The sequence below is a fragment of the Mesoplodon densirostris genome, chromosome X (genome assembly GCF_025265405.1).
Source record: "Mesoplodon densirostris isolate mMesDen1 chromosome X, mMesDen1 primary haplotype, whole genome shotgun sequence".
In the NCBI taxonomy this organism is placed as follows: Eukaryota; Metazoa; Chordata; class Mammalia; order Artiodactyla; family Ziphiidae; genus Mesoplodon; species Mesoplodon densirostris.
Window position 1 is genome coordinate 75,631,571 of NC_082681.1, and position 4,151 is coordinate 75,635,721.

At 40.1% G+C, this 4,151-nt stretch overlaps 1 pseudogene; it reads left to right on the top strand.

Moving 5' to 3' along the window:
* Positions 1-276: 276 nt before the first annotated feature.
* Positions 277-859, top strand: LOC132481637 (N-alpha-acetyltransferase 50-like; annotated as a pseudogene).
* Positions 860-4,151: the final 3,292 nt, after the last annotated feature.

Genomic DNA, 4,151 nt, shown 5'->3' on the forward strand with positions numbered 1-4,151 from the left:
TTAAGATTGGTGGCTAATTTAGAAGTTTGTATAAGAGGTAGTAGTTCCGGTGAAAGTTCACAGCGCAGCGGCGGGTCTGGCTGGCGGCGGCGAGTGCCCCGTGTGCGCTTGTGGAGACAGAGGCGCGCTCGACTCTCGAGGCCTCCGTCACCCGCTCAGCTCCCTGCCCTAGGCGAGGAGGGCGGCTTGTGGGGTTGAGTGGCCCGAGCTGAGGGTGCGGAGAGCTCAGGGCGGCGACGACAACGGCGTTGATATCGGTGGTAACAAGCCGGGAAGATGGAAGGGCGGATAGAGCTGGGAGATGTGACACCACACAATATGAAACAGTTGAAGAGATTAAACCAGGTCATCTTTCCAGTCAGCTACAATGACAAGTTCTATAAGGATGTGCTGGAGGTTGGCGAGCTAGCAAAATTTGCCTATTTCAATGATATTGCAGCAGGAGCAGTATGTTGTAGGGTGAATCATTCACAGAATCAGAAGAGATTTTACATCATGACACTAGGGTGTCTGGCACCATACTGAAGACTAGGGATAGGAACTAAAATGTTAACTCATGTCTTAAACATCTGTGAAAAAGTTGGCACTTTTGACAACATCTATCTGCATGTCCAGATCAGCAATGAGTCTGCAATTGACTTCTACAGAAAGTCTGGCTTTGAGATTATTGAGACAAAGAAGAATTACTATAAGAGGATAGAGCCCGCAGATGCAGAAAAACCTCAAAGTCCCTTCTGGCCAGAACGCACATGTGCAAAAAGACAGACAACTGAACAAATTACAGATGAACTTTCTTGCACTCGCTTGTCGCCAAATAAAAGAGATGCTCATTGATTCCCCACCACCCTCTTTCTTTTAAAGCTTTCCCCCTCCCTTGTTCTTATTTTTCCTCCTTTCAAAACTTCCTTCCCTTTCCTCTAAAGGTTTTAAACTTTTAAGGACTTATTAATCATGTTTGGATTGTTTTAGTTTTCTTATTTTTGTGAGGTGCTTTGACTGTAGGAAGGAGAAGGTATAAATAGGTATACCTTCTGGTATAAATGATTACAGGTATAAATTATCTGTCTAGTTTCACAGATAAGATATATGGTCCCAAAAGCTTGTGTCAATTTCCTTTTTTTTTTAATGTCCTGCTTTCACATTGAAGGACAGAGTCTACAAAATACTGTATAATTCAAAGGACAAAAAGAAGCAGCAGCAATATCTTGTTCTCTAACTCATAGACAAGTTTAGTGTGTTTGTGGTACTTTGGGTTTTTCAAGATTTTGTGGGATACCAATCCCTATACATTGCCTTCACTCCACCTTTTGTCCTTCTGAGTATTATCTCAGAAGTTGGACCATTGTTATCCTTGTAAGAAATACTAAGCTTACTTTGTTCTGTTAAGCAGTTATTTCTTCCTTCCTCGCTGGTGGCTGAGTGTAGGTGGGACAGTTTGAGTAGGTAGTATTATACTTTGGTCTCAGCATTTGAGTTAAACTGCTTTTTGCTAATGAGTGGGCTGGTTGTTAGCAGGTTTATTTTTCTTGCTGTTGATTGTTAGAAGTGGCATTAACTTTTCGAGTGTGGGCTGGTGAGATTAATTTTTAATATCCCAGCTAGAGATATGGCCTTTAACTGACCTAAAGAGGTTTGTTGTGATTTGCTTTTTTTTTCTCCTGTTCTCTTTCTTCAGTAAACCCACAATAGTTAGTCAAACCTTAAAAATGGAGTTGATGTCCTCATAGGTGAGTACCCCTAAATAAACCCGAAGCAGGCGTTGTCTCTTGGACATACTAAAAAAATACCTAAAAGGAAGCTTAGATGGACTTGTGGCACAACAAGTGAATTTAATGTCAGCTAATGCAGACTGTTAGAAGTGTGGCCACTGAGCATTTGATTTTAGAGGAAAGAATATCTAGACAGTATTTTTGAGAATAACATAGTGTGCTATTGCTTATCTGTTGGAGAACATCCCAGATTTGCTTACATTCTGTGCCTGTAATATTGAGTTTAAGAATTTGGGTGTGGCGGAATTGTTAAACATATTGCTTCTATTCTTGGAAAAAAAGTAGAAGTCTAGAAGTATTAATAACGCAAATGTCACTGTGACCTCCTTACTGACAGGACTGGTTTATGTCACATCGTTTTCTGGCACATAATGAGTGGCTTTGATGGGTCGATAACTTTTTGTAAGATAGAAGACATCTGAAATTTTCATGTTTTCCTCCATAATCCCATCTCCAATATTTAAAATTTTCTACATTGCCAATACTGGTGGCCCAAGAAATGTTTTTTTTGTTTGTTTGTTTGTTTTTGTGGTATGCGGGCCTCTCACTGTTGTGGCCTCTCCCGTTGCGGAGCACAGGCTCCGGACGCGCAGGCCCAGTGGCCATGGCTCACGGGCCCAGCCGCTCCGCGGCATGTGGGATCTTCCCTGATCGGGGCACGAACCCGTGTCCCCTGCATCGGCAGGCGGACTCTCAACCACTGCACCACCAGGGAAGCCCCCCCCAATAAATGTTTTCATTAGACTTTAAAACAATGCACAGGGCTTGAATTTTCTGTCATTTGACTTTAAAAGGAATGTTGATTCATAATATTTACGTTCTTATGCAAATTCTGGCATAAAAGTTTCATCTCTTCATATATGTTGAATGACAAAATTATTTTACACAATGTTCATGCACATTTTATAATCTTAAGTTCTTATTTGAGAATGTAAAAATACAAGGTACAGGGCTTCCCTGGTGGCGCAGAGGTTGAGAATCTGCCTGCTAATTCAGGGGACACGGGTTCGAGCCCTGGTCTGGGAGGGCCCCGCATGCCACGGAGCAACAAGGCCCGTGAGCCACAACTACTGAGCCTGCGCATCTGGAGCCTGTGCTCCGCAACAAGAGAGGCCACGATAGTGGGAGGCCCGCACACCGCGATGAAGATTGGCCTCCCCTTGCCATAACTAGAGAAAGCCCTCACACAGAAATGAAGACCCAACACAGCCATAGATAAATAAATAAATAAATAAATAAATAAATAAATAAGCCAAGCATTTGAAGCCCTTAAAAAAAAATACAAGGTACAGTAGACTTCAACAGTCTTAGCTGAGTGCCAAGAATAATATAGAAAAGGAAGATAGTTGATAAATGAGTTTATAGGGTTATAATCTTATGATAGTAAAAATGTAGAAAGACCGTGCTGGTTTCTTGGGTATCAGTTTCTTAAGCAGTCCAAATCTAAGCTTAGAAGAAAAGTTTAGCATTAAGCACCTTTACCTTCACGGATAAGCTTCAGCTTGCTCTTGCCAAGAGAAGAGTGCCTGAGTTACAGAAGGTATAATTAGTTTGAAAATTCAGCCTTTTTGTAAACTTCAGATATCAAAATAGATTTTGATATATAAATGAGTTTTGTGAGATGTCACTGCCTCTATTTCTATAACCATTTCACCTGGACTATCTAATCAGTCCTATGAATGTATCCCTAAATGTATTTAATGAAAACCAAATAGCTGCCTCATGACAATTAAGTACATATTATTTATGGAGGAAAGAATATTAAATTTTGAACTGTGTAGGCTCCCTATCATTTTAGTTTCTTTTTCCACACTGGTCACAGACTTTAACCTAAATTGTGTTTGTAAAGGGTGAACTGTCCTACATCAAACTTACATGAAATAATTCCATCCACTTATGGAAGAGGAGGATGTAGAAGAGGTAGAAGCTGGGCACTAGTTCGTGTGCCTATGAGTCAGAAAAGACTGAAATAATGTCCCATGTTCAGTTGGTTATTTTGATAAAAATTATCACTGAGGTAAAACAATTCTATTAACTGGAAGATCACAGGATATATCCATTATATTTTTCAGGGCAGATAGTTTTTCTGTGGGGCAAATAGGTAAAAATTATATTGTATGGTAATTGCATTAGGTTCTAAAGAAAAGAATCTGCAGAGAAATCTATGCAATATATAATTGGTCCAGATTAGTTTTCATTTGGAGAAAGAAGTTAAGAAATATCCCCAAAGCAGTTTACTCATCAACTGAAAGTCCTCCAAAAATAGAATTATTGGGAAACCATGGTATATGCGGTGGAAAAGAAAAACTCCCTCAGGTTTTTGGAGGTAATAACTTTAAAAATACTTAAATAGCTGAGTTTACTTGGTGCAGTTAAGATTTA